Here is a 25,931-nt window from a genome sequence, read left to right as displayed (position 1 = left end):
TTCTTGGTTCTGTTTTGTTGTTAACGCTGTAGTTGTTGTTTGTTTTGCTTTTGTTATAGGCAAAATAGCCGAATTGTTTTATATAAAGAAATTTATTAAAGTCAATTCGGTTACAAATAAATAAAAAGTCCACCACCAAATTAAATCAAAAAAATTGAAGACACTAAGCCCAGGAGTTGGCACCTGGTGAACGAGGTCGGACCAGCGGACAGTTCTCCCCTTGTTCACAAGAAATTGCTGCTGGAGCTTAGATTTTTATACAGTTTTTGTGCCCTCAGGCTAGACTCAGGATGTAAATCTTTTCAGCCCGTCCGATATAGTGTTATCTTTTGCATTGCATAGTTATTTACCGAAGTCCTTTTGTCTTTCCCTCCGGCCCGGCGATGATGTCCAGGTGGCGGTCTTTGGTCAGACAGCGATGATTGCTTCTTGTCTCGTTCCTTGTTATTTCGCCCTGTGCCTTCAAGTGCAAATGAAGTCTCCCCCCTTGGATCTGAACTTTGCTCTGTACTTTCAAATGCAAATGAAGTCTCTCTCTGAGTTTTAGGTTTTTCAGTCTGAATTTTACAAAAGGGGTGCTTCATATATCTACTATATTTAACTTTCAGTACTTTATATAAAATATTATTACAAGCATGAATTAATTCTTAGCTTCTTTCATAACAGAATCCCTCACCTTGTATTTTAGAAATTTAATTTATGTTTCACTTAAGAACTTTTTTTTTTTTTTTTTTTTTTTTTTTTTTTTTTTTTTTTTAATTCCTCCTTGTAGTCATCCCAGGCTTCCTGTGGAGGGATGTGATTTTCTTTATAGGAAGTTTTTTTCATTTGGTTTTCAAATCTTGTCGATATTTTTGCGACTTTACTTTCTTTTGCTTGTTCTTTTAGTTTCATGATTTTTGATATTTTGTTGCTTTTGCCTGTGGCCAATTCGGGGTCCGTAGGCATTGCTGCGATTTGCATGCCTTGGACCACAGAGTGTATTAGACGAATGAAACATGGAATGAGACAAGGCAAGAACATGATACCTGCTAGAGAACAAAGAATGAAGAAAATCAGTTTTTTCCACCATGCCCCATTAAACAAATTGTCCCACCAAGAAGTCTGGAGGATTGAATTCCATCTCTGTACTGGTACATGAGCTACCCTTTTTATTTCTGATGCCAGGTTTTTGATCGTTTCCCCGTAGTCATCTACCTCCACACAACATTCAGAATCATCGAACTTTCCACACACCCCTCCCTCTTCAGTAAGTAATCCAATGCTATTCGGTTTTGGTACACAAAGGCTCTCATTTGGGAGTGTTGCTTGGCTAACAGCTCCAATACATCAGAGGTGTGATTAGGCACAACCTCTACTACTGCTTGCAGTCTGATTAGCCTATTTAGCAAGTAAATTGGGGTCCTATAGCCTCAACTCTTATCTTGTGCCCAGGTTGTCGGGCCATAATATGTTATTATATGCTCTGCTGGCTACTTCTTTTCTCCTCATTTATGATTTCTTTCTGTCATTGGGAGGCTCGAATTTATTTTTCTTTTTTCTCGACTTAAAGTCTTATACAATGGGGCTATGAGCATATTAGCCTCGGCCTTGGGGAGTGTGAAGAAGAAAGGGCGGATCATACTTAGAGTGCATGAACTTTTCCATTTCCCAGGTAGTTCACTGTATGCTTTTTTCTCACAGATCCAATATATCCCACTGGGAGATCTTCAGGTTTCATGTGTCATTTCTGGCGTTTTTCAGTAATGAGCTATGTTTTTTATGGACTGGAAAGGCTTAGCTCCAGAATATTGTGCTAACATAAACAAATTTTCTTAGACCAATTGCAGCGATCAGTTTTTTCTTTGTTCTAGTATCTTATTGGAGGTTCAGGTTGCCATTTTCTTTCTTGTTTCTTTGAATTTACAGCTAATGTGGATATACACGGGGTATATCCTACAACTTCATTGAATTTTTTCCTTTCCATGCTGATACAAAAAGTTCCAACTATTTGGTGGTCAATTATTTACCTTTCGGGCTGCAATATGTTTTTTGAAATCTCTGATTTATTCCACTTCAATAATTGCTTTGGAGATAAATTTTCACTTTTCTAGGGCCACATTTTAGCAGAATTCAATCCTCCACAAATTTAACAATTAGTTAGACTTAACTTGGAGGCAATCTCCTGTAAAAGATCTAAAAATAAATTCCTGTTAGAAATGAGTGATCTCGAATCCCCATATTGTCTTTCTAGTTGCTTATATTGTTTATTTAATGATTTAAGTCTATCTTGTTCTATTCTTTTTTTCTAGTTTTTGCTTTCTGCCTTTTTAGTTCTTGAGAGATTTCATGAATTTTTATTTCAGGCTCTATATCTTCTCTGTTTTGTGAAAAGCAAAATGTCTTATTTAATTGTGAGCAATCTTGTTCATTATTGAATATTATTTGATTATTTTTCTGTACTGATTTTTATCATATTTTAGATTTTTGCTCACCCAATATGTCTTTTCTCTTATTTTATACATTCTTAATTGTTCACTCCCGTAACACAAGTCGTTCATAGTAAAATATGCTATGAAAATCGATTCTTTTTTTTTTTTTTTATTCAAAGAGTGTGGTTACATTGATCACTTATAGGTATACTTGATATTTCTTCTGTTTATCATTTTTGAATTTTGTGTGCTTGTGATTGCCTGTTTTCTTAGTAATTGCCTTTGGGTTATGGCATACCACCCCTTTTTTTGATTTACAAATTTTATATTGAGTATCATTAAAGAAACAATATTCATTTCTTTTATTTCCTGGACAATTATAATGTGGTTGATATTCAGGTTTTTTTATTTGTTCCATTTGTGTACTTTCCAGGCATGTTTTGCACTTTTTCATGAGGGTCAGTCTCTGAGGGTTCTCGGAGTGGAATCCCCCTACTTCGCTGAGGACTAGGCTCAGGATTACAAGGACTCCTTAATACAACACTTTTCTGCTTTTTCCTTCGCCCACAGGGTAGCATTCCGCGGCGGGGTAACCTATCTTCTTGGCAGCAGGCGTATGTTTTTGGGGTCTTGTTGGTCTGAGCCACAAACTTCCTTTTAAAGACACTCCACTGGGACAACCTGACTATATTTGAGTAGCAAGGTACTTTGATTGTCTTTTGGTACTCAACATCGAGCACTTTGGCCTTTGCATTCAATTGTCTTTTTATTTCTTTTTTATATATTTGATGCCACTGGAGAATTTAACTCCAGTAGACCAAGCTAGTGGCAATTACTGTTGTGGTTTGAAAACAAACCAAGTGAGAGGCTCTAAGTCAGAAATAAAATTTAATGAGAAGAAAATGAATAAAATAAAATAAAATAAATGCAACAATACAAAAAGAAAAACCAGTGACAGAGTCAGAATACAACCTGATCAGGGTGATGGAAACAGTCCAGACGAGGTGGTCTTCCTGAAACAGAAATCTTGTAGAAAGGTCTGGTAGCTCCGGTCCTCTGGGAATCCAGTGGGTGAGGGCTGCTTCTACTGTCCCAAATCCCAGCTTATATCCAGGTGAGAATGCTTGGCTCTTCCCCATGGGCGGAGCATCTCACAATGGGATGATGAGTCATGGAAGAGGGCCTTAATGGCCCATTAAAGAGAGAGAACTCCCGGAGGGAGTTATCTCTGAGTCATGCAAAAGGCATTTGATGGGCCATTAACTGAAGATGGTGATAGAATACATCCTAAACTACAACCCAGGACAATCCACCTCTTATTCTATTACCATTGACAACATGCCTAAATCAATACATTCTTACAGATGAATGCATATATACATACAGAATGAAACCTTACACACTGCTCTCACTTAAAATTAAGTCTCCCTGTGGTACACAACAGGTTTCTCCATCTTTCTGCATTACCCACCAAGTGTAGCCAGGTCCTTGAGCAAAGACAATCCCATGGACGGGTCTGCCTTTGCCTGAAGTGGGATTAATCCAAACACTCTTTCCTAAAATGCCCTTCCATGTGTACCACAGGTACTTTCTCTCCATCCACTGTGTGTAAGGGTTCAGACTGGGCAGGACCACCTCGATTGATAGACCCTCGGGTGTTGACCATCCATGTGGGTTTGGCCAAGTTTAGTTCCCAATTCTTGAAGGTTCCCCCACCAAGTGCCTTCAGGGCAGTCTTTAATAGTCCGTTGCACCGTTCAACTTTCCCAGCAGCTGGTGCATGATAAGGAATGTGGTATATCCATTCAATACCATGTTCTTTAGCCTAGGTGTTTATAAGGTTGTTCTTGAAATGGGTCCCATTGTCCGACTCAATTCTCTCAGGGGTGCCATGTCTCCACAGGATTTGTTTTTCAAGGCCCAGGATGGTGTTCCGGGCAGTGGCATGAGGCACAGGGTGGGTTTCCAGCCATCCAGTGGTGACTTCCACCATGGTCAGCACGTACCGCTTTCCTTGGCGTGTTTGGGGAAGGGGGATATAGTCAATTTGCCAGGCTTCCCCGTACCTGTACTTCAGCCATCGTCCACCATACCACAGAGGCTTCATTCGCTTGGCCTGTTTGATTGCAGCGCAGGTTTCACAGTTGTGGATGACCTGTGAGATGCTGTCCATAGTGAGGTCCACCCCTCGGTCACGGGCCCATCGATATGTTGCATCTCTTCCCTGATGACCAGAGGCATCATGGGCCCAACGAGCTAGGAATAATTCTCCCTTGTGCTGCCAATCTAGATCCACTTGTGATACTTTCACCTTGGCAGCTTTGTCTACCTGCTTGTCATTGCGATGCTCCTCATTAGCCCGGCTTTTGGGTATATGCGCATCCACATGTCGAACCTTCACGGTCAGCCTCTCTACTCGGGTGGCGATGTCTTGCCAAATGTCAGCGGCCCAGATGGGTTTTCCTCTGCGCTGCCAATTGGCCTTTTTCCAGCGATTCAGCCATCCCCACAGAGCATTAGCTACCATCCATGAGTCAGTGTAGAGGTAAAGCCTCGGCCACTTTTCTCGTTCAGCAATTTCTAAAGCCAGCTGGACAGCTTTAAGCTCTGCAACTTGACTCGATCCACCTTGTCCCTCGGTAGCTTGTGCAACTTGTTGTGTGGGGCTCCATGCTGCAGCTTTCCATTTCCGGTTAGCTCCTACAATTCGGCAAGAGCCATTAGTGAACAGAGTATATTGTCTTTCAGTCTCCGGTAGCTCATTATATGGTGGGGCTTCCTCAGCACGTGTTACTTGCTTTTCTCCTTCTTCTTCTTCAGATGATAATCCAAAAGTTTCACCTTCCGGCCAGTTCGTTATAACTTCCAGAATCCCAGGGCGATTTGGGTTTCCAATGCGGGCGCGCTGTGTAATGAGGGCAATCCATTTGCTCCATGTGGTATTGGTGGCATGATGTGTGGAAGGAACCTTTCCCTTAAACATCCACCCCAGCACTGGTAGTCGGGGTGCCAAAAGCAGCTGTGTTTCAGTGCCAATCACTTCTGAGGCGGCTTGAACTCCTTCATAGGCAGCCAAGATCTCCTTCTTTGTGGGGGTGTAGTTGGCCTCGGAGCTTCTGTAACTTCGGCTCCAGAATCCCAATGGTCGGCCTCGAGTCTCCCCAGGCACCTTCTGCCAAAGGCTCCAAGAAAAACCATTGTTCCCAGCTGCGGAGTAAAGCACATTCCTCACATCTGGTCCTGTCCTGACTGGGCCCAGGGCTACTGCATGAGCAATCTCTTGCTTGATCTGAACAAAAGCTTGTTGCTGTTCAGGCCCCCAGTGGAAATCGTTCTTCTTGTGGGTCACCAAGTAGAGAGGGCTCACGATCTGACTGTACTCAGGAATGTGCATCCTCCAAAAGCCTATGGCACCTAGGAAAGCTTGTGTTTCTTTTTTGTTGGTAGGTGCGGACATGGCTGTGATCTTGTTGATTATCTCTGTGGGGATTTGGCGACGACCATCTTGCCATTTGAGCCCCAAGAACTGGATTTCTTGAGCTGGTCCCTTAACCTTGCTTCTTTTAATGGCAAAACCAGCTTTCAGCAGAATTTGGATAATTTCCTCTCCTTTCTTGAAGACCTCCTCTGGTGTATTCCCCCATATGATGATGTAATCAATGTACTGCAGATGCTCTGGAGCCTCACCCTTTTCCAGTGCAGCCTGGATCAGTCCATGGCAGATGGTGGGGCTGTGTTTCCACCCCTGGGGCAGTCGGTTCCAGGTGTACTGCACGCCCCTCCAGGTGAAGGCAAACTGAGGTCTGCACTCCGCTGCCAAAGGAATGGAGAAGAAGGCGTTGGCGATATCAGTGGTTGCATACCATTTTGCTGCTTTGGACTCCAGCTCGTACTGAAGCTCTAACATGTCTGGCACAGCAGCGCTCAGTGGTGGCGTGACTTCATTCAGACCACGGTAATCCACCATCAGTCTCCATTCTCCACTGGACTTACGCACCGGCCAAATCGGGCTGTTGAAAGATCAACGGGCCTTACTGACCACCCCTTGGCTTTCCAGTTTACGGATCATCTCATGTATGGGAATCACAGAGTCTCTGTCTGTGCGGTATTGCCGACAGTGTACTGTTGCTGTGGCAATTGGTACTTGTTGTTCTTCTACTTTCAGCAGTCCCACAGCAGAGGGGTCATCTGAGAGACCAGGCAAAGTATTCAACTGTCTGATGTCTTCTTTCACTACTGCGGCTATCCCAAAAGCCCAACGATATCCTTTTGGATCTTTGAAATATCCATTCCTGAGATAGTCTATGCCGAGAATGCATGGGGCCTCTGGGCCAGTTGTGATAGGGTGTTTCTGCCACTCGTTCCCGGTTAAACTCACTTCAGCCTCTAATACAGTCAGTTCCTGGGACCCTCCTGTTACTCCTGTAATAGAAATGGATTCTGTTCCTACATACCTTGATGGCATCATGGTACATTGGGCCCCGGTGTCAACCAATGCCGTATATTTTTGTGGGTCAGATGTGCCAGGCCATCGGATCCACACAGTCCAGTAGATCCAATTGTCCCTTTCCTCTTCCTGGCTAGAGGCAGGGCCCCCCTATTCCTGGTCATCGCATACGTTGTTCTCTTCCTGTAAATGTGTTGCTGAGGTCCCTTCAAGAGGATCAGTCATATCATCATTCCTGTACTGGCTGGAGTTCTGTGCACGAGAGACTGGAGCAACACTGATTCTAGATGAGCTTTTTGTGGTAGGTATTTCTCTTTTCAGTTCACGTACCTGGGCTGCTAAGGAGGAGGTGGGTTTTCCATCCCACTTCTTCATATCTTCTCCATGCTCCCGAAGAAAAGACCAAAGGTTACCTCAGGGTGTGTATCCTCTCTCCCTGGCTGGGGGACGCCTGCTCCTAATCGCAGAGACTCTCGTCGGCTCTGCTGAGATATCGTAAATTTCTTCCTTAAGTTCCTTTTTCAGTTTCTGATGGCCTTCTTCAGTTAAGTTCCTGACTTGCTCAGCCAGTCTTGTTTCCACAGATGAGACATGGGCACGAACTGGGGCGGTGACAGTGTCCTCATAAATCCTTAGTTTATTAGCCAGGACACCCACCTTGTCCTCACCTTCTCTCCATTGCAGTGTTGCCAGGTAACGTGAGTACATCTCTGGTCCAAGCCGTGCAAATCTCAACCACATCCGTGATGTGCACTGGACATCATCTGGGCTCTTAGGAAATCTCTCGTCTTCTGCAAAAATGATCTCCAGCACAGCCAATTCCCTTAGGCATCGGATACCTTGTTCTATTGTGTTCCATTTTCCTTGGTGCACTAGGAGGTCTTCTTTACAAAGGTATCTGTCTTTCACACTTGTTAGCAGTCGCTGCCAGAGGCTGAGAGTTTCTTGGGTTTTTCCAATTGCCTAGTCAATGACCACATCCCGGGACAGTGATCCCAGTTGCCTGGCCTCAGTTTCATGCAGAATGGTGTCATTGGCTGCAGCATCCCAGATGCGGAGCAGCCAGGTGAGGATGGACTCGTTGGTCTGGCGGGTGAATTCCCTTCGCAGGTCACCCAGCTCACCCAGAGATAGAGAGCGGGTGATGATCTCTGTCTCTGTCTCTTCAGCTGAGTGCGAAGGTCCTGCTCTGTCCTCGTCAGTCACTATGCGGGGTGCTTTGGAGACTGGCTGGGGTAGCTGTCGGGGTGCTGGGATAAAGAGTACTGGCTGAGGCTACGGCCCAGAGCGTCTGAGTACCGGCTGGGGTAGCAAAGATAGGCTGCTTTCGGGGTGCTTTGGAGACTGGCTGGGGTAGCTGTCGGGGTGCTGGGATAAAAGTCTGCATTGGTCGGGGGTATCTTGGGTACGCTTTCCGGGTTCGAGAGGTAGAACTGGTCGGGGGTGCCCAGGGAAGAGGTACGCTGTCCGGGTGCAGGGGAGTAAAGGAGTGCTTGCTAAGGGGTAGTGGCTGAGGCCCTAAGGGCGGGTCACCAGGCTACCTGTGGGGCATTCTGAGCACTGGCAGGGGTAGTGCCCAAACCCTAAGAGAGGGTCCCTGGGGCTACTTACGAATGCTCAAAGAGTGAGTGAGAGTTAAAATTTGGGCTGCCCGCCTTTAAACTTGCATATGTGTAGGGGCACCTTAAAGAAGTTTAATTAAAACAAAGTCAAGTAATTTTGCTTTGTGTCGCCCTGAAGTAAAGTTTCTGTCAGAATAGGAACAGCATAGTTTTTATTTGAGACCCACTGAAAATGGGGGCATACATAAGTAGAGTGGAGCCAGTTGAAGAGAGAGAGAAAAAGTTAAAAAAAATTCCATCGGACAGTCCACTAGGACAAATGTTAGAACTATGGGAGGTTGATGAGGCCACTAAAAGCTTAGACAGAATCAAGATGATCCATTATTGCATAGAGGCTTGGCCTAACCTAAATTTACCTGCAAAATGGCCATGGTGTGGAACTAAAGACCCCTGGATGTGTTCACAATTGACTCAATACTTGAAATCTCGAGGAGATTCAAGTATTGAACAGATACTCTATGCTATCTGTTGGCAAAAACAAGTAGTCAAAAATAAAACAACAAAAATATGTAAGTTACAGCAAGGGAAACAAAGGAATGAAAAGCAGAAGAACCAAAAAGAAGCTAGCCATAATTGGGACCCCTTAGAACACTTGCCTCCTCCTACAGTTTATCCCGAAATAATCCTCCAACCTCACCTAAAAATCATACCTTCCCAAACTGTAATCCCTGTTCCTTCCCCAGCTTACCCCCCTCGAATTTATAACCCTTCTTACCCTCTGCCATTCCCTAACACTGGTCTAACCTCCTCTCCTTCACCATCCACAATCCCTGCACCCCCTCACAGCTGGGAGCTAGGTCTGGCAACTAACAATGCATCCTGTCAGGCAATAAAAAACCCAGAAAGTTACCCTTACAGTAACACCAGGTCAAAAACCAAACTCTTTCCCCTAAAGGAGGTCCCATTGGGTGGGGCAGTTGGAGGAATAGGGTTTGTCAATACACCTTTAACAGCGTCAGAAGTCAGAAGTTTTAAGAAAGAGCTGGGGAATCTAGTTGAAAACCCAGTGAGAATTGCCAACCAGATTGACCAGTTTTTGGGCCCAAATATTTATACATGGGGAGAACTAAACTCCATCTTAAATATACTCTTCAATCCAGACGAGGTTCGGCTGGTTAGGGCAGCAGGGATGCGCATCTGGGAAAGAGAAAACCAAATGGGCCCTCCCGGTGACCAGAAGTTGCCAATAGCTGACCCAGGGTGGGACCCAAACAGAGGAGAAGGGAGGAGAAATATGGAAGATTATAGAAACCTAATGATAAGAGGTATTAAAGAATCAGTTTCTCGGAGTAGCAACACCAAATTAGCTTTTAACAGGACGCAAGAGAAAGATGAAACCCCAGCAGCCTGGCTGAGCAGGCTCAGATGGAATTTCCAGCAATATTCTAATTTGGATTCAGATAGCCCAGAGGGACAGATATTATTAAAGTTACAGTTTGTCACAAAATCCTGGCCAGATATCAAAAGAAAACTTGAAAAGATGAAAGACTGGCAAGACCGAGAAATAAATGAATTATTAAGGGAAGCCCTAAGAGTATACCTTAGGAGAGAAGAAGAAAAAACAAAGGCAAAAACCAGGATTATGGTAGCCGTGGCCAGGGAAAGTGTAAAAGATCTCAGAAAAAATACTAAGAGTGAAAGAAACACAAAATCTTTACCAGAAAAGGTAAGAAAAAGGAACCCACCACCTTGAGATACTCTTCAGAGACCAAGAGAGACCCGAGCCTGTTTTTATTGTGGAGAAATAGGACACTTTAAGAAACATTTTAAAAAAATGTCATTTGACGAGACTGTCATGAGAGAACAAGAGGCATTAGAAAAATTATTGAGGAAGGAGGTCAAGGAGGATTGGGGGTGTCATGGGCTCTATGCATTAAGGGACCCCATGAAACATCAAGAAGGGCCCATAGTAAATTTTGAAGTAGGTCCCCAACATGAAGAGTTTGAGTTTTTAGTGAATACTGGTGCAGATAAATCATGTATTAACCGACTTCCAGTTGAAATTGCGATTAGAAGAAAGACATGTGAAGTCCTAGGAGCAGAAGGGGAGCCTTTCAAGGCTTCAGTTATAAAAAATGTAGAAATTAAAGAAAATTCCAAAAGATGTGTCACTAATTCGATATATCTACCCAAAGTAAACAGTAACCTGCTGGGAAAGGACCTGCAAGTTCAGTTAGGAGTAAAGATTCTTCCTAGAAAAGGAAGAATGGTGCTACAAATCATGAGGCTGACTGTTAGAGACTTAGGGGAAGTCAGGCCAGAGGTCTGGGCTGAGGAGAGAAAATATGGATATTTAGATATCCCACCTATAGAAATAAAAATACAAGAAAAGACACCTCCTATAAGGGTCAGGCAATATCCTATTTCTCTAGAAGGGAAAAAAGGACTAACCCCAATTATAACCCATCTACTCACAGAAGGAATATTAAAACCTTGTATGTCACCCCACAACACTCCTATTCTGGCTGTAAAAAAGGCAGTGCAAAACCTAAGAGAAGTGAACAAAAAGACAATTACCAGGCACCCGGTGGTACAAAACCCCTACCCGCTCCTGAGCAAGATTCCTGGAGAGCAGTCCTGGTTTACTGTAATAGATCTAAGGGATGCTTTTTGGGCCTGTCCTTTGGCAGAGGGGGGCCGAGATTGGTTTGCTTTTGAGTGGGAGTGCCCTGAAAGTAAGAGAGGGCAGCAACTGAGATGGACTCGTCTTCCTCGGGGGTCCACTGAAGGCCCAAACCTCTTCGGGCAAGCCCTAGAAGAGTTACTGAGACAGTTTATCCCTAAAAACGGTGTGCAAATCCTGCAGTATGTAGATGACCTCCTAATGTCGGAGAAAAAGCAGGATAAAGTGAAGAGAACCAGTATTAATCTACTGAATTTTCTGGGGGAAAAAAGCCTCAAAGTGTCAAAGAACAGATTGCAGTTTATAGAATCGTGGGTCACCTGCTTCAGACACCTCATTGGGGAAGGGTGTAAGAAATTAAGCCCTGAGAGAACCTCAGGTATGCTCTCAGTCCCAGCTCCAACCACAAAAAAAGATACAAGAAAATTATTAGGACTATTTGGTTATTGCAAGCTATGGATAGAAAAATATTCCCAAAGTGTTAAATTTCTCTATGAGAAGTTAGTCCAACCTGAACCTGTAAAATGGACTGATAAGGATGAAGAACAATTGAAAGACCTAAAGACAAAATTGTCTTCAGCCCCTGTCCTGAGTCTCCCAGACCTTAAGAAAAAGTTTGACCTATTCATTAACTCTGAAGGGGGAATAGCTTATGGAGTATTAACCCAAGAATGGGGAGGACACAAAAAGCCTGTCGCATATCTTTCCAAACTTTTGGATCCAGTTGCAAGAGGGTGGCCGGCTTGCCTCCAGGCTGTAGCAGCCACAGCTGTTCTTGTAGAGGAAGCACAAAAACTGACACTGCAGGGAAAAATCATTGCACACACACCCCATGATCTCAGGACAGTGTTGAGCCAAAGGGCTCAACAATGGCTGACTGACTCTAGAATTTTAAAATATGAAGTGATTTTAACCGGCACCAGTGATTTGGAGCTAATCACATCAAAAAGTCTAAATCCTGCCCAGTTCCTCTCAGGGGAACCCACACCAAACTTAGAGCACAATTGCCTGGAAATCATAGATTTACAAACAAAAGTAAGGGAAGATCTCGAAGATACACCTCTACCATGTGGGAGGGTGCTATTTATTGATGGATCATCTAGGGTGACAGAGGGAAAGAGAATATCAGGCTATGCAATAGTCGAAGGTACGGAAAGAGACAATTTAAAAAGTTATAGAAAAAGAAAAACTGCCCCCCCCATTGGTCTGCCCAGTGTTGTGAAATCTATGCCCTCAAGAGGGGATTAGATTTATTAGAACAAGACCAAGGTACAATCTACATAGACTCGAGATATGCATTTGGAATAGTACACACATTTGGAAAAATCTGGGAAGAAAGAAACTACCTAAATTCAAAGAGGAAAAATCTGATACATAAAGAATTAATTAAATTGGTATTAGAATCTCTTGTGAAGCCCCAAGAAATAGCAATTGTATATGTCAAAGGACATCAAAAAAAGGACACATTTGAAGGAAAGAGCAACCAAGTAGCTGATCAAGCAGCCAAACTAGCAGCTCAAAGGCTGGGAGAACCAATAAAAATTCTTACTTTAAATGATGTACCAGCTAACAAAGTTAGTGAACCCATATATGATGAAAATGAATTAAAAGAAATAAAAAAGTTAGGTTTACACCAAGGGAAGCAGGGGGAATGGCTGACCCCAGATGGAAGAACATTCCTAAATAAAGCAATAGCTCGAAAAATGCTGGCAGAAATCCACAACTTAACTCACTGGGGCACCCAAGAGTTGTGTAATGATTTTCTGAAAGAACACCTATGTGTTAGAATCTATAACCTGACTAGAGCAGTTACTGAAGGATGCCTAATTTGTCAAAAAGTAACAAACTTCACAAAAATGCCTCCAGTACAAGGACATAAACATCTTTTGGTTATAGTTGATCACTTAACGCATTGAGTGGAAGCCTTCCCTACAAAAAGGGAAACAGCACAAGTAGTAATAAAGATACTACTAGAACACATCATTCCCCGATATAGACTGATAAATAACATCGTTTCAGACAGAGGCCCCCACTTTGTAGCACAAGTCCTGCATGATATTGTTAAAGCCTTAAAAATGAAATGGCAGTTACATACACCCTGGCATCCTCAAAGCTCAAGAAGAATTGAGAGAATAAATAAAACCTTCAAAAATGTATTAACTAAATTAATAACAAAAACTGAAATGAATTGGCTAAAATGTTTGCCCCTAGCACTCTTGAAAATCTGAGTTCGACCAAGGTCAGACATAGGGGCTTCACCATACACAACTATCCCGAATAAAAAGACCATTGCCACTTCCCAGTGTCTCTGATACCCCAGCAAAGACTCCCTCCAAATAGACCACCATTAGAGACCCAGACACACTTAAAATAACCTTCAAAAGACAACCAAAGCCCAATTAGAAACAAACAAACAAACAAACAAAAAAAACCAACAAAAAACCCGTTGTTCAAAATCTTTCCAAGTTGTTATCAAAAAGCTGTCATTTAAAAATGTTCTCTGTAAGTTGTTCTAAAATACCATGAAGTGTTAAACTGTTTTTAAAAAAAAAAAAGTTGTGATAATATCATTACAGATCTCTCATAGGGCACACCACAGAAGGGCTAATCAAAAACTGAAAAAGAAGTGGGAACACACTGAAAGGAACTCCATAAGGCCAGTTAAATACCTTCCCCAACCCAAGAGGCAAGACCAAGTGAGATCGAGACAATGGTTCATACTGGACTCTTGGGAGAACTACACACCATCCCATCTATGACGGGGAGAATCTGCAGTCCCTTATAAGAGTTCACACTCATGTAAATCCCACGTGTTTTGATATAAAGCAGTATTAGATTGCATGAAATGCTGCAAATTTAAGCAGCGCCTAACTGGAAAGTGCCCTATAAGAGAATAGTTTTACTTTAGTTAGAACCTCAAACTGAAGAACTAAATAAAAGATATTCCCATGAATCAAAAACTGCCAATTGATGCAGGCAAAGGCCCGATCAAAGAAATAGAGGGGGGACTGAAATGAATGAAACGTAAGAAATTCCCTTTTTTTGACACAGTCTGTCATTTGTTAAGAAAGTTATGCTGTTTAAAATGTTATGCCAGTTGTAACCTGTCTGTTAAGGAAGTTATGCTGTTTGTACCAAAATTTGTACCCTCAAAACCTTATTCCAAGTTGTATACCCCCTCTAAAACCCCGGGTTCCCTTCCCCTTCCGTCGGGCTAGGCTGTCCCCATTCCCCACCAGCTCCTCGAACTGCTGGCCCCGCCTAATAGGAAAATCCAAGGACTTCCATGGTGCATCGCTCCAAACCGAAGTGCAGTTGCCGGCAAGCGGACCCAAAAGCCGGGACCCAGCACAAAATCCAGATAAAAGGGAGACACTACAACAACGAGAAGACCCTCAGCTACCTAAGGACTGAATTCTGCTTCTGCCGCCTCGACATGACCAAAAAGAGACTGGGAAGAAGTGACGCCCCTAGACCACACGAGCCCAGTTGAGTTGCCGGAGATTCCCGCGAGACCGGAACCCCCGACTCTGCTGCGGCGAGAGCAGAAGGGCCGACTGACACCTGATCCTCAGCGGCGACAGAAGCGAGAACGGCGACAGGAGCAGCGACGGCACAGGCGACCCCTCGAGTTCCCCCTTGAAAGAGCTGACTAATAAAGGCTTTTCAAAGGAGCAGGTGTCCTGGCCCATTTATAACAGCTACTACGGGGAAACTTTTAATTGAAATTGGTTCAATTTTCAACTTTCCTACCCGGGACTGACACGGGGGCCGGGGCTGGGAAGAGAGGCCCGCCCTTCTCTGGGGGCTGCTGTGTCGGCAGTGGCACCGGCCCGCCGGAGAAAGAGTCACGTTACAGGGGCCGGGGGGGGATAGGACTGCCCGGGCTGGGGGGGAGCATGCGCACACCGCGCTCCTGCCGGGGGAGCCGCAGAGACACTGAAGCTGGAGGGAAGGGGGGGGGGGGTTGCCCGCCAGGTTTGGGGCGGGGGTTTCGGAGCGGGGGAGAGCCTGGGTTTGTATGCGTTTGCGGTAAAAGTTTTATCTTACACACAAGGTTCTTTGGTGTTTGCTTTTCCCTTGCCCCATTATATTAAAAACTTTCTTACCTTTTTTGGTGGTGGGTCTTGCGCTGAATTCTTAGCTTCCGCTAAGAGCTGAGATCTTTTTTTAAACTGTCACAAACCGGATTCTGCTTTTTGGACTACTTACCCGTTCCGGCGAGCTGAGCTTGTGACTTTGTTCGTCCAGTGAAAAAACTTCATGTTGCGTCTTGGGCTTCTCACCAAGCCCGTAGCTAAAAGGCTTACTGAACTCAAGAGGAACGTCTCTTTTCCTTTTAGCTTTTTCCTAGGGTTCTTTTTCCAGTGCTGTAACATTAGCCCCTATTGGACTATCTGGGGGAATCTCCGGGATTCCCTTGTTCAACTCTCTATTAGATTTCTTTTGCATTTTGCTTTTCCTTTGTCTCATTTTACTAATACTTACACACATGTGGAGCTGGAAATAATACAGGTACTTCTAATTCTAATAATTTTACCAAAATACTCACCCACCGCCAGGGACCATCTGAGGGGGCTTTCTATTGGCACTCGGCTTTCCCTTTTTTTCTTTTTTGACGAATACTCGTCCTGACGGAACTCCGTCCCGGCACCGAAGGTTTACCAGTTCCCGAACTCAAAAGAACGTCTCTTTCCCTTTGGCCCAATTGTGATTACAACCAGAAAAACTTTGCGCGCTCTGAGGTTTCTCCACAATCGCTTTTTTTTGGCCTGACTCAGTCCTTCGCGGGAGATGGGAAATGCGGTCCTCAGGTCTCTTTTGCTTCGTGATAAATCACGTTCCATTCACACATACACACCCACACTCGGTCACACCGCTCAACCACGAAGTACTTACGGTTCCTTTTTCCTTCGTGGATTCTTTGTGCACTAAGATTTTTATGAGCAAATTCTTGCCGCGGCAACCTGAAGAGACCCCTATCCTGGGTTCTTTGTGAGTTCCCTGAGAGCCTTTTTGCTAGCTAGCTTTTCCTTTTTTTTTTTTTTTTTTTTTGGTAGAGGCTTTTTATCGGAATTTGCTCGATTTCCAACTGGTTCCCGGAGATGCTTCTCGTATCGTTTTGGGCCGCTTGAAAAGCAGCGGGGCGTCCCCCAAAACGCCGAAAGAATTCTGGTTCCGACATTGGAAATCACGTCGGGGTCACCAATTCTGTTATAGGCAAAATAGCCAAATTGTTTTATATAAAGAAATTTATTAAAGTCAATTCGGTTACAAATAAATAAAAAGTCCACCACCAAACTAAATCAAAAAAATTGAAGACACCAAGCCCAGGAGTTGGCACCTGGTGAACGAGGTCGGACCAGCGGACAGTTCTCCCCTTGTTCACAAGAAATTGCTGCTGGAGCTTAGATTTTTATACAGTTTTTGTGCCCTCAGGCTAGACTCAGGATGTAAATCTTTTCAGCCCGTCCGATATAGTGTTATCTTTTGCATTGCATAGTTATTTACTGAAGTCCTTTTGTCTTTCCCTCCGGCCCGGCGATGATGTCCAGGTGGCGGTCTTTGGTCAGACAGCGATGATTGCTTCTTGTCTCGTTCCTTGTTATTTCGCCCTGTGCCTTCAAGTGCAAATGAAGTCTCCCCCCTTGGATCTGAACTTTGCTCTGTACCTTCAAATGCAAATGAAGTCTCTCCTTGAGTTTTAGGTTTTTCAGTCTGAATTTTACAAAAGGGGTGCTTCATATATCTACTATATTTAACTTTCAGCACTTAATATAAAATATTATTACAAGCATGAATTAATTCTTAGCCTCCTTCATAACACTTTGTTATACATATGTCCTGGTTTAGGGCAAATTTGGGAGGAAACCTCCAAACGAGGTTCCTCTGGAGACCAAACCCAAACAGAAACTCCTCCTAGCCAGTCTGGGAAAAGAACTCTGACAAACACACAGATTCCCGAGAAAAAATGTGTAGGAGTGAACACTGTTTTCTCAAAACAAACTGCCCTCTTCTTCTTTCTCTGCTTCACTGTCAGAACCAATCTTAAAGGTACAGAACAAAACATACAGCACACACAGAACAGACGATTGGGGATACAAGCATTATTAAGTCACCCTAGGACAACATATGAGTAAAAAACTTATTCCTATTCCCATATCTTTGCCTGAAAGCCCCTAACTGCAAAATTATAATAATTTGGAGAGAAGGGGTTTATATCCTCCATTCCAAGGGAAGCTCCAGCTTTTCCTGGTGGACAACTGTCTTTCAAACCAAGACATGTCCCCTCCCAGGATCTTGCCTACTTCCATCCCCTTTGGTGGGGGAAGGAATGTCAGAGGGACAGCTCTGCTCAGCAGTAGCCAAACCACTGGTCTGTTATCAACACCCGTCCAGCTACCAATGCAAAGCACAGCACTATAAAGGCTGTGAACTTTACCTCAGTCAGACCAAATATACCTGGGGAAGGAACTTCCAGAGATTTAACACAATCTAAAGGTTTGTTACTACAATTCAAAACTGATTTGGCCATCCCACTTATGGTGCTGGACTGACTTTTGTGGTTTTGTTTTTCTCCACACCTCCACTGACTCCTATTTAGATTATACATAGGTGTGATTCCCCAATCTAGACACCATCCCACCTCCCCTAAGTATTCCCATTGCCCTTCCAAGGGTTTTGTCCATGTACATGGCTTGCCTCAGAGAGTTTGACACTGGGAAGTTTAAAAGATTTTGGGTGTGATTTTTAGTAACACGTAAATCTAACAACCTCACTGCTTCTCCTCCTGAGGCTGCTAAGGCAAAATCCTGAAAATGTTGGTCAAGACTATGGGACACTGTTAGGCACTCCTTACCTTTTTCCTTTCCAAAAATAGTTCTGTTATCTCCTGGCCTCCAAGCAATTGGACCTTCAAGGAGGCCATCTCCCCATTCCCTACATCTCTCTTTCTCATTCTAATAGTGGGTAATGTATGCTTTCACTATCGCCTTAGATTATCATAGCAAATTACCATTGACAGATCCATAAGGATAATTCCCCAAGGAATAGGTTCCCTTGGTGAACCTTGGATAGGGAGGCAGGCTGTAATGCTGGACAGATTGTGCATCTTACCAAACCCTTGGATTAAAGTCAATATCAAATTTTCTCCCACACTCCCACATAAAGAAAAAAAGATTCTCATTAACATTAGTCTACATTTCACTGCTTGTTTATAGATGTCTTTGAAATTTTCAGCCATAGAGGTCTGGTGTTTTCCACGGTTCACGCTGAGTCTAGAGCCTTCTTAATTCAGGTGCAGTGAATCCAAGAGTTATGTCCTTTCACTTTCACTGCTGTTCTCATAGTCAACAGAACCAGATAAGGTCCTTTCTACTGCTCCTGAAGTGGTTCAGATTTCCAGGTCTTGATGTATAAGGGATCCCTGGGCTGAAATGAATGAACTGGGCTAAGGTAAGAGGTTCTGAGAGAATGATAAACCTTTTTAGTTCATTCAAGGATTTCTCCAATGAAGTTAAGTATTGTTCTACTTCCTGATTCCAAATTTGTTCTTCAGATCCAGGGAAAGTTGTAACAGAATATGGTCTCCCAAATATCAACTCATATGGACTCACCTTCAGATTAGTTTGGGGTTGCACCCTAAGTCATAACAAAGCTAGTGGTAACACCTGTGGCCATTTCAAAGAGGTTTCCTGACACATTTTGCTAATTTGTCTCTAAAGTTTAATTCATTCACTCAACCCTTCTGCTAGATTGCGATCTTCATGGAGTATGCAAATCCCAACTAATACCTAAGTGCTCACTAAGTTGCTGTAACACTACAGATATAAAATGAGGTAATGTCCTAGGGTGACTTTATGATGCTGTATTGTATTTGTATCCTCATGCATCTGTTTAGCCCAGAAATACGTTCTGCACCATTAAAACTAGATCTGAGAGTGAAGGGGGGGAGAAGGAGAAGTGGTCGAAAGTCTAAGGCTCTGTATTCAAAACAGAGATAAGAGTGCAGCTCTCAGCAAGCTATCAGCAGTGCTCTTCAAGCTCTTGGCTTTTGCAGAGAGAGAGAGACGGAGATTTTCTTTGCTTTTTTCACTTGTTTTCCTCATTAGCTATGGCAAGAAAGGTTTTCCCTGGACTGTGCCTTCTTCTGGGACTGTTCAGCTTCTCTCAGGTCCAGGACATCAGAACAAATTGTCCAGGGGCCCCCCAAGCTGCAAGCTGGGCCAGTCTCACTGGGCCCGAGCCCCAGAGAGACTGAGAGACTGAGCTATACCCACAGAAGGACTCTTTCTGAATTTGCCATCTCTTCAGAGCACCAAAAGGTTTAATGTTTAATATTATTCATTTTTTTTCATGTTTGTGAGTACTTTGCTTGTCAAATAAACAAGTTTTTCCACTTCTCTCCAAGGAGATTTTTCTCCCAAACTAGTTGGGGGAGGGGCTGCTGAAATTTGCTTTCTAGAGGAGAGCCCTTCAGGAAGTTCCATTCCAAATCTGTCCTAAACCAGGCCAGTCTTCTATAAGATGACATCCCTCTAGGCCCTCTAAACCTGGGTATGATCTCTTTGAGAAGTACCTTGATGACTTCCCTAGCCTTGTTGGTGAGGAAGGGGAAAGCTTCTGGCCACCCAGAAAAGGTATCCACTAATACTCGGAGATACATCTATCCTTGTTGGCATGGTACCTCAGAAAAATCCATTTGCCGGTAATCTCGAGGAGTGTTTCCTCTTTTAGTGATCCCTGGAAACAGTCTTTTTGAATTCAGAGGGTTATTCTTAAGACGTATTGGACATTTTTCTGTAACAGACTTGACAATCTTTGTCATAGAGACACTAAGTATCTGAGTCTGTAGACTGGTTACCATAGCATCAATTCCCCAGTGAGTTTGTTGATGCTTTTCCCTTACAATTTTTAATATCATTTTTGGTGGGACTATGACCTGGTTATTGGGAGTTACTAGTGTCCTGGTGTGGAATAAATTAGGGAAGAACCTCCAAAAGGAGTCCCCTAAACCAAAACCTCCACCACCCCTTCCCCTCCCCAGCCCTAGGTTCGGGAAGGAAAATACCTTGGAGGAAAAGTGGAAAAACCGGTTTATTGACAGAAAAACACTCCCCAACACCTAATAGTGGGAAAAGACGGGTTACTGTGATGATGAGGAGGGTGCTGACGCGTCTGTGGCGAGCCCCGGGACTTCTCCAACTTCTCAGGTCAGGTCAGGTCCGGAGCCGGTTCAAACCTTGGGGGGGGCGGGGGGGGGGGGGGGGGGGGGAGGAAAGAAGGAAGGAGGGAAAAAAAAAAAAAACCAAAAAAAAAAAAAAAAACAGAAGCAGCAGGGGGGGGGGGGGGGGGGGAAGAAGAAAAACCGGCGGCAGGGGCAGCCGGAGAGCAAAGCAAATCAAAGAGAAGCGAAGCAGGCAAAGGCAGCCGAGCTAGCAAAAGAAAAAGAAACCAAACCGGAAAGAAGGAAAGAAAAAAAAAAACCTGCAGGCACCCGCCCAAGAAGGAGGGGCCAGCTGTGAGACATAACAATGTAACAATGTATCCAAGATATGGGATGGATATATGGGATAGGAGGCAGGTCATCCCAGAACAACTAGCAATCCACCCTCTTTATTCTGGACTTTTAGATAAGTAGCTAATTTTAAATCTTCTTGACTATACCCAGGGTACATTTCTGGAAGTGAAATAGCTTTCTCAGGTATTAATGCCAAGATACCTTGTTGTGCAACCTCTCATGTAGTTTTATCTGCAAGTCTACTGCCTACATGAATTTGGGAATTCTCACATTTGTGTGCTTTGCAGTGTAGTACAATGCTAAAAGCACATTTTGAGTCAGTCCGTAAGCTTTCTCTTTTTCCTGCTGCTAGTTCCAGGGCTTTTTGTAATGCTATGAGTTCTGCCCTTTGTGCTGATGTGTAAGTGGGCAGCCATGCAGCTTCTATTACCTAGGTTGACATGACTAAGGCATAGCTGGGTCTTCATTTTTCATCTTGCACCAAATTACTTCCATCTGTAAAAAACTATCTCTGTATCTTCAGTGAGTGACTTGCTCAATTGTCTTTAAGCAATCATGGGTTAGCTGCTCTTTCCCTTGCATTGGGGTGTTCAGGAATTTGGCTGGATTTGCTGCTATGGTTACTTTCAACTCCACATCTTGCTCCATTAGAAAAGTCTGATATTTCAGTATATGGCTTGGGGAAAGCCAATGCCCACCCTTTCGGTCTAATATGGTGATTACAGCGTGCAAAGTATACGCTATTATCTTTTGTCCCAAAGTTAATTTTCTAGCCTCTTGGATAAGGAGAACAGTTGCTGCTGCAGCTTGCAGGCAGCATCCAAGCCTTCCCTGGCTAACATTGTCTAGTTGTTTTGAAAAGTACTCCACAGGTCTCTTGATGTCTCCTACCTTCTGAGCCAGGACTCCAAGGGCAAGGTGCTGCCATTCATGTACAAAAAGCTCAAAGAGCTTTGTTAAGTTTGGAAGTCCTAAGGCGAGTGCAGACATCAGGGCCACCTTTAAGTAACTGAACACATGTTCACTCTCAGGAGTCCAAATCAAAGGTCCTTCTGGGGTCTCCTTTAAAAGCTCATAAAATGGTTTAACTAAAAGTCCATAATTCTAGACCCACAACCTACACCACCCAGCCATGCCCAAGAATGCTCCCAAATCTCAGACAGTCATAGGTTGGGGTATCTGGCAGATGGCCTCTTTCTGTTCGTTTCCAACTTTTGCTGTCCTGGAATTATTTCAAAACCTATGTAGGTAACCTGCTGCTTTATGATTTGAGTCTTTTTCCAAGATTATTTATAGCCTCCTTGGCCTAGGAAATTTAGAAGACTAATAGTCAATTCCATGCATTTTTCATTATTTTCAGTTGCTAGTAAGGTGTCATCAACATATCATAGGAGCAACCCTTCAGGGTTCTCCTTCTTCTAGGTTTCTAATTATTTGCCAGTTGAGTCCTAAAAACTGTTGGGCTATTTTTAAATCCTTGTGGTAATGCAGTCCAAGTAAGATGTCTTCTGACTGGTTCAGGGATTTTCCCATTCAAAAGCAAAAATGCTCTGACTTTGCTTATCAAGAGGTATGCAAAAAAAGGCATCCTTTAAGTCTATCACTGTAAACCATTCATGATATCCTGTAAGGGCTGTTAACAGGTTATAAGAATTGGCCACAACAGGATGAATATCCTGAACTTTTTGATTGATTGCTCATAAATCTTGTATTAGTCTATATTTGTCTGTCCCAGGCTTTTTACCTGGCAAAATGGGAGTGTTATATTCTGATTTACATTCAATTAATAATTCAAACTCCCTGAAATTCTCTATTAGACTCTCAATTCCCCTTCTAGCTTCTAATATCAAAAGATATCGTTTCTGCCTTACTGCCTTTGATTGAGGTTTTAGGATAACACTTACAGGCTGAGCTTGTCAGGAACGTCCTGGAGTTCCGCTGGCCCAAACCAAGGGTGTTACTGCACTTTCTGTAGCTTCTCATATTCCTCCAGAATTGTCTGGTTCTGGTATTATCTGCAACATAAAAGTTCTTGCTTCAATGGCTTTAGTCTCAGGTACAAATAATTGTATTTCCCCATTTTAAATATAATCTGAGCTTCCAATTTACTTAACAGGTCTCTTCCCAAAAGAGAAATTGGACACTCCAGCATATATAAGAATTGGTGTGTTATCCATTGCTTGCCAAATTGAAAATTTATAGGGTTAAAGAATATTTGTTTTTCTGCTTTTCCTGTTGTACCAACATTTGCAGTTTCTTGGCTTAAACTTTCCTGGTTCATATTCAATACTGAATTAGTAGCCCCAGTATCTATTTAAAAGTAAATTTTTTCTTTCCCTAGCTCTATGGTACCAGGAGTTCAGCTGGCGTTTCCACCCACGATTCCCATCACTCTTGGTTTAGGGGTAGCTTTCTTACCCCGTCCCACTCAACCTCTGGGGACATTCCCTTCTCTAGTGCCTAAAACCTTTACAATACGGGCATTGATTTGGCCTTAACCCTCCTGGAGCAGGGCCTCTCCCTGCTCTGTGATTTGATGGCGTCCTCTGCAGGGCTGCTATCAGCATTGCATATCTTTCTCTTCTCCCTTTCCAGATCTAGTTTTCTTTCCCTCTCCTCCCTTTCCTTTTGCAGTTGACTTTCTCCTTTCTTTCCTTCTCTGGTTTGCTTTCTCTCTCCTCCCTTTCCATTTCCATTTCCTTCATTTTATAATTTCCTCTTCTCTGCTATTGTTAAAAGTTGCCCAGTCTGCCTGTAAAAGTTTCCTTAAGTCTTGAGAGTTGTCTCTCTCCAGTTTTTGTAACTTCTTTGTAATATCCAGGACTGACTTCCCTATAAATATAGAAGCCAGCTGTACAGATTCTTCTGACTTTTCTGGGTTGATATTAGTGCATCTTCTGGCAGCTACCTTAAGACGTTCTGCAAATTCAGCCAGTGTCTCCAGTGGTCCTTGTTTCACCTCATAAAGTTTAGACCAATTGATTGCCTTTGGCATAGCATGTTTAAGGACAAATAATATCCAGTTCTGATGCCGTACTAGACCAGGTCTCCTCATTTCTGTGTTGAGGTCCCAGTGGGGGTCCTGGGAAGGAAAATGATCTGTCACCATTCCTGGTAACCTGCCTTCCATAATTATCATGTCCACCTCCTTTCTAGCAACCCTGAGCATCATCTCCTTTTCTGTGGAATCTAATAAATTATCTACCAGGACCTGAATGTCTGGGTTCTGGGTTTTGATAATGCTTTCAAATACTTTTTTCTACCTTCTCTGTATCTTCCCTATAGGGACCTGCCCATCTTGCCCATGCCTGGAGCTCCATCAGGGACAAAGGTACCTTCACTACCATGGGGCGATAAGCTCCCACTCCCTCTCAGAGTGGAGCTATCACTTCCTGTTCATGCTTCTCCTTCTCACCCTCTTCCTGTTTAGCCCTCCCCAACTTACCATTTTCCTGTTTTCTCTCTTCCTGTTTACCCCTCTGTAGTGGTTTTGGTTTGCCAATCTGAGTTTCCCGGCCAATGCACCAATTAAATGTAGTGGGTCGAATGCTCGCCAAATGCCAATGTACCTACTAGAATTATTTACTCATTTTCTGCTGTGAGATAAGAATTCGGAGAGCAAAGCAGGCTCAAAATTTAAAGGGTATAAAGAAAAACTTTATTAACAGAATTAAAAGAAAAATAATAAGAAATCAGAATAAACCATCAGAACACTTCTTGTCACCCCTCATTTCTTTCACACTTACAGTGTAAAGAGACAAAGCCTGTGACTTTCAGTTTACCACCTCTGAAACAGTCTTTCATCAGTTCTCTTAGGGAGAGGAGCCTCTCTTGCCATGCCATGGAGATTTCTTCAAAAGAAACAGTTCTCTTGTGGCTTCAAAGTCACAGCGAATCAGCCGCCCAGGAAAGGAAAATCTGTTCGCAGTGTAAAAATCCCTCCCCTTGACTTACAGCTTTCCCCACAACTGTTTTCAAGGGCTCAATCTTTGGCTAATGGGGTACACTTTTAAGGATGAGATGTTTGGAAGCAAAGGTTCTCTTCATCTGTCTCTAAGATCATCTTCATCTCTGGGAACAGAGGTTGTCTTCTTCCCTGGGAGCAAAGGGTCTTTCTCACTTTTATTTCTCTCTGTTCAAGCTTCTCATTTGGATGACAGCTACTTCAACATCTGCTTGCTTCAGCATGGGTGCCTTTGCTCATGTCTATAGTTTGAACTCTCCATCCTCCCATACTTTTCATGAATTAGAGGGATATTCTAGTGTATCATAGTCCATCACCACGGCCTCACAAAAGAATTTCAGCCCAAGACTAAGGCATCTCCTCATTCTCCTCCCATCTGAGATTTGACTCTTTCTTTACTCACCTTGGTGTCTTTATGTTGTTTCTCTATGTCTTCACCCTTTCCTTTTCTCTTACTTGAGAGAGGGTTGATGTTTTCAAGTTTCATCTGTGCAGTAAAAGAGTTAATATCTCGCCTGGGCCTGCAGATGACCATGTGACCTCTGCTGGGCAGCAGCCAGAGCTGTTGTGGTGATATATTTCAGGCCATGCTGGGGGCTGTGGCAGGATCTCAGGGAGCCAGTGACTGTTCTGGCTGCATGGCTGTTTTTCAGTCTCTACTGTGTTCAATTTCAGCTGCAGGGCTACTTTCTGCGTGGGCTGCAGAGCTGCCTCTGGTTTCAGCCACATGATCTCCCGATGCACAGGGACAGCCCCTCAGCAAGATGACTCGGCATCTTGCAGCTGGAGTTGCTTACGGTGGAGGATTCTTCGGCAGCCATGCTGGGGGAGGAGGAGGGGGGAGCAGCTAGGATCTCAGCAGCCAGGCTAGGACTCAGCAGCAACACACCACAGGCCAATGACCTCCCCTCTCCCGTCTGGCAGCTGCTGGGGCCCGGTCTGGCCCCCACTGGCCTGGATAGGCCACGGAAGAGCAGGCCTGCCCTGGCCTGTGTTTATTTACCTGTTCAAGGCTGGAAGAAAGAGAGAGATTCCTGGGGTTTGTTCATTTTTAGCATGTCTTCACAGAGGCGTGTTTGGCTTTCTTAGTGGTTTAACAATGTGCTAATTCTCAGAGCTAACCAGCTATTGGTTTTGCCAGGCACAGAGGAAGCTCTTAGCAGCTCCTCTCAGAAAATCACTTCTATGGCTGGCTCCTTTCCTCCTCACCAAAATTCAATTAATGCAAAACCAGCACAGTCTCTCTGACTTTCCATCTTCCTGCCTTCTTACTTCCTGTTTGGCCTGGGTCGACCCCTCCACCAGGCTTGAAAGTAACTCCTGGCTCCTCTCTGACTGCCTGTC

Source organism: Sylvia atricapilla, chromosome W (assembly GCF_009819655.1).
Source record: "Sylvia atricapilla isolate bSylAtr1 chromosome W, bSylAtr1.pri, whole genome shotgun sequence".
NCBI classification, from domain to species: domain Eukaryota; kingdom Metazoa; phylum Chordata; class Aves; order Passeriformes; family Sylviidae; genus Sylvia; species Sylvia atricapilla.
Note: the sequence above shows the minus strand (reverse complement) of the source record.